The sequence below is a fragment of the Cibotium barometz genome, chromosome 1, assembly GCF_041138505.1.
Source record: "Cibotium barometz isolate CiBa-2024 chromosome 1, ASM4113850v1, whole genome shotgun sequence".
Classification (NCBI taxonomy): domain Eukaryota; kingdom Viridiplantae; phylum Streptophyta; class Polypodiopsida; order Cyatheales; family Cibotiaceae; genus Cibotium; species Cibotium barometz.
Window position 1 is genome coordinate 17,795,317 of NC_141046.1, and position 6,000 is coordinate 17,801,316.

Sequence of the window (6,000 nt, forward strand, 5' to 3'; positions counted from 1 at the left end):
ACATGAACCATGCATCACACATAATTAATTGGATTCACTCCCATGATAAAATATCTTGAAAAATCTTACTCCCTGATAGTCCTCCCATTTGAGAAAACAACCGTCCTCGGTTGTAACTATCAGCACACACAAGTGATCAAACACATTAATTGTTCCTACATTGGATTTACTTACAATGTCATTATGTATTTAAGTGGATTCACTCTCAATGTTTTCATACGCATCGTCACACGTATTCACAAAGTATACCACACATTTCACATGTGTCACAGCTGGTTGGATTCACTCACAACCAACTAGGGTCACCCTCATCAAGAATTAATTTAAAAGAGTTGATTGGATTCACTCACAATCAAACTCACACATTTCTTACATGCATCACATGTCACAGTTGGTTGGATTCACTCACAACCAAATTAATCACACTTGGGTCACCCAAGATATTCTTTTCACTTCATTGGATCACCCAATAATAAATTAATTACCATAACAATTCTAGGCTAAATTATGGTGGCCAATAGTGCTAAAACATGCGTGACAATTTGCCAAAGCCTACAATTTCTGCCAGAGATTAGGGCAACAAGATGCAGTTGATAGAATGTCACACAATCTAGTGTTACCTTTGGAACCAAATTGGGGATTGGATTTTTTAGGTTCATTCCAACCAACACCTCAGAGAATTGGCACAACAAGTATATATTGGTAGTAGCCACTGATTATTGCACTAAATGGGTGGAAGCCAAGGCTCTTAGAGATAACATGCTTATATTTATAGAATTTTTATATGAAATGATTATGACCAGGTTTGGTTACCCAGTAGAACTGGGTAATGATCAAGGTGAACACTTCTTGAACCAAGTTATCCGAAACTTGACTAAATATCATATGATCATTCATAAAAAGTCCACAATGTATTGTCCACAAGCCAATGGTCAGGCAAAATTCACCAATCAAGTATTTTAGTATATCCTAGAGAAGATTGTGAATGAGAATAGAACAGATTGAGATCAAAAGCTATATTTAGCCTTGTGGGCATTTAGGACAACATATAAGGTAGAAACTGGAAGTAATCCCTTCCCATTGGTATATGGCCTAGAAGTGGTAGTTTCAATGGAATTTATAATCGCCAATTTTTGGGTGACAATGACTCATAGATTATCTCTAGAAGAATTGGTCATACATCGGCTGGAGCAGTTGCTAGTGTTGGGGCAAGAAAAAGCCCCAAAGTAATGGTGGAAGTTTTTTGTTGATAGAAATACTAAATTCAAAAAAATTTATGTAGGTGACTCGGTATTATTGTTTAATTCAAGAATGGATCCACATCTAGGTAAGCTCAAGTTAAGATGGATAGGCCCATACCAGATATCCGTAAAGCTCAGAACCAAAACATTTGAATTAATATCACTAGATGGTGTGAAATTTCCAAAGCAGGTAAATGGATTCAGATTAAAGTCCTATTTTGGAAGGCTACCAGAACCAATGCCTATGCCAATGTGAACTATTTTTATCATGCACTCACATGACACATGTTCATGTCCACGTAGTAATCATGCATTGGCTAGAGTGAAAAGTCGGGCTATTATTTTTGTATTGTGGGACATCCTCTACTTTATTTCTCTTATCCACCCTATCACATCCAATTGTGTGCAACATGAATCTAGTCATCATGAATTTGTATGTCAAATTTTATGCTGTTTGAATGATTTGTGCCATGCCCTAAATCTCTTGTACAAAAACTTACATTCTTCACAATAGCCTTTTCATTCATAAAGTTCATTGTCATCTCGGTCTCAGTCTCAGTCTATGTCTTACAATCGCTCTTATTGTTCTTTGTTTTCATTTGCAACCATGGTAGAATTCGAGAAGCTTACTACTGTTCTCGATGTGAACATTACCCACAACCATGTCTGGCTAGAAAAGGTTGGTCTATTGTAATTTTCTTCTCTTCCTTGAAACCCTTAAACACTCAGTGCAGACTTAATGGAGCAACTGGCAGGAGGTGTAGAAAAATGGAGTCATGAAGACAACCACATAGGACACCAAGTTGCTAACTCCAAAACATGTGGCTCAAGTTTTTTAGTTCCACTGGAGGGAACCGTGGATATTTCTGTAGCGTCAGATGCTAACTGGGAATTTTACTTTGGTTCCAGGAGTAGGTAAAGAATATAAGCTGCAAGTTACAGAGATGCTCATAAATAGATTGAAGGCATCCTTAGGACATCTATTAAGGGAGGAATATTTGTGTTGAAAAATATGGTGCTATGGAGCACAAGTCTTGGTAGGGAGTGAGTATTTAGCACCTAGCATAATCCCACATGGGCAATCAAAGACAATTTGCACTCACCTCATATGAAAGGGGTCATTTTCAAGCAATCAAATCATGCAAGCTATCTCAAGGCAATTTGTACTCACCTGATATAAAAGGGATCATTTTCAAGCAATCAAATCATGTAAGCTATCTCAAGTCTTTCTATGAGTACAAGTCTCAATCTTGTAGCCAAATTGAAAGTACACATTCATCATCTCGCGAGTAATCTTAGGCTTCACCCACCTGAAGCATTCTTTCAACCACCATAGCTCACACCATAGCCATCTTGCTTGAGATACTCATGTTTTTTAATATCATGTATCAGAGCCATCCCTCTCTCCATATAGCAGCCCATCTCTACATGCCCTTAGCCACTCATTTTTAGTGTTATTAGCACTAATCCTTGTGATTAGTAGAACCTTATCCTCTTGCATGGTTTGTGTAGGAGAATCAACAAGATTAGAGCTCTGAGATCTCCTCACGCTCTCCACCATTGACCAAGATATCTTGGGGACATATTCCCCAACCCTTTGTCCCTCTAGCTCAATCTTCTCATCTCAATTTGCATGCAATCATCAAAATGTTGGCAAAAAAACCAACACAAGAAAAAATGCATCATTCCCTCTCTATGGAACACATTATGAAAATTCCTCTTAGGGATGTTTAGACCATAGGCCAAGGACTCTATAGCCAGAATCTCTTGGTGTTTCATACATAAGTCATCATGCTCCGATAAAAAAACTATTCTTCCTTTTTCATTAGATCTATGATGTTTTAAAGGTTTAGAGCTAAAGGAGGTTGCATGGGCCACTCCCTCTCAACATTGCCCATGCAAAAACCCCCATCAATCTCCACTCAATTTGAAGCTCCACTCTCTGGTCCTATTAATCATAATAAATTAAGTCTTAATAAGTACCATTAAATAATTAATTAGCTCTTATTAAAAAAAATGAGGTTGTAAATCATAATTTGGGATAGTATTTTAACACTTGCAAACACTTACTTGCATTCAAATCACTTCATGGCTTGATTTTGTACTTGAAAACCTTGTGCACTATCAACCTTGTATGAGATTAGACATTGGCAAGTGAGTAGTACTCATTGCTAAGAGCCTCTCAAATGGTAGTAAGCACAATAAGTCAAGTTGAAAAATTCATTGGGAAACGGTTCCATAATTGGGCTACACAAATGAAGTATCTCCTCATGTACAAAAAGCGATGGAACTCATAAGCAATACTCCAAAAGTGGGAAAAGAAAGCCCAAATTGTACGCACATGTATTATTAGCTCCTTGGACTATTTTTATAAATAATTTCTCTAAATACTCAAGTTGTGGAAGTGGAGCTGGGTGGTTGCAAGATGAGGTTATCTAGTTTCATGTAGTGGGCGCCCTTGGCTTTAGCTGGAAAACAGGCATTTTTTCAAGAAGAATAGCCAATCTCTCATAGTTAGCCAAGGAGTTTCACTTCAAGGTCTTCTAATGAAACATCATATGCAAAGTTGGGCACCTAAAACTATAATCTGATCGAATATCCAATAATTGCAAATCCCCTTTTCTTTGGGAACCAAGTTTGTATACAGGCCCTGTCGTAGGTTTACACAGGTACAGTGAATGTGAGTAAATTGCCTATAACTTTTACATTATTACTCATATGATGTTTCCACTTTGCATATCAGAAATACAAATAACATAGAGCTTAACTTGATTTATCGAGTAATTTTTGATGTGTTCTACTATTTTCTATATTATTTAAAAAGTATTAGAATTGTTAAAAAACATACTATTTTATCCTTCCACTACATCTACCATTTAAAATGCTCAAATTGTATGGATCTAGTGATGATTAGATTGGGAAAGATTAGTATAATGTGGGTATAAGGTAAAATTCCAAATCTAACGGTTGGATTTTTGTAGATTTACTTTGGAAAATTTATTATGACTGTTAGAGGCCCATTAAATCAATTGTAATTTAATTCTAGAAAATTAAATATTGAATCTTTTAATCTAAAAACTCAAGGGATCAATACTCTTGTTGCCATGAATTTATTAAAAAAAATTTGGCTTAATTTGAGTATGGGAAGGTCCATTTTCAATCCTCCCAAGTGCAAATTCCCATATTGTGTCCACTCTCCCCTTTTCAAGTCTAAAACCAATCCTAGTTAGGTTTGGAAATCTAGGCTTGGTAAACTTCACAGCTTAGGTTTCGTTCCATGTGTGAGGCTTGGGTAGGCACAAATCTTATATATGCATGCCACTTTATGTCCACATGAGCTTCGAGAGGATCCACATAAGCAGCTTGCCACCTCAGCTTGCCACCTCCACCCTCCATGTCAACATGGTTAACCTAGTTGACTCCCCACCTCATCATCCTAGTCATCATTAATGCCACATCATCTTGCCACCTTTGCATGCCACCTCGCACTTGGTGACATGGCATGCCACATCATGGAATTGTCACATCAACCATAATGGTGCCACATGTCAAGAGATTGCCACGTGTCATGCATGCATGTGACACTTGGCACCTCCTTCCCACCTCCCCTCTTTTTTCAAAAATATATTTTTGAAAAAGTTAATTTAGTAATTTAGAGAAATAGAATATAAAATTTTAAATAATAAAATATATATAACTTATTAAATAATAGAATTTAAAATCACTAATTTTAAAGGATTATATTTTGGGATTAGATCAATAATATTATTATTAAAGTTCATATTATTAATTTTAAAAAAATAAATTTTTTAATTTAATATTTCTTAATTTTTTTATGTAGAATAAACCTTTGAATAAAATTTAGAAAAAATACTTTATTAAAAAAAAGCAGTTATATAATTATAAAATAAAAGATATATTTATATATCTAGTAATGATAAATATTTAGACTTGTTAACAAATATTATTAATAATATTGATTTTTAAGTGGATAATAGTTTATCTTTAATTATCTTTATGTTTATCTTAATTATCCAATCAATCTTAGATAGGAAATCCAATGAGATTTGAAGTGGATAACCTATTTTTCCTATATAATCACACATCTCTAGTACTATCCCACACTTATCTCTAGTACTATCCCATCATTGAGCCTTTATAATATTTTCTCTCTTAGCTTCCTTGAGAATGGGTTCTCAAAGTCGTAGGAGTCGGAAACGTGATAGGACTAGACTTCCCCCTGTCGTCCAAGAGGAGGAGAGGAGAAGGGTAGCTCGTGAGAGAAAGAGAGAGTGGAGAGCACATCAACGAGCAACACCTTCCGTTGGCGATGATCCAAGCCTTGCTCCTCCTCTTCCACTTCCTCTCCCTTTGCCCTCTTCCCCCCCACTACCCCTTAGTTTAGATAATCCACATGAACCCGCCCTTCCCCTGAGTCCCCTTCTCTTCTACAAGAACCCACCCCCCTCCTTTGGGCACCCTTCATGTATATAAGAAAGAACTATCAAAGTCAGAGGGGCACATCATCGTGTCCATGCAATCTTCCATTCCTATTTCAAAGACCTCACGCCTTCATCACAGGCATGTGTGCTTGATGCTTTGATTGATCTGCCCAACATGGCCAACTGCTGTGGGGCGCTTTCTTACATTGGAGGTCGAAGAGAGAGGAGAGCTGGCATGGCGGTGCTACAAAGTGTTCATCATTCCTATATAGTTAACAACAAGAGGAACTCTGCGGACGCTTTGGCTGCTCGACGGG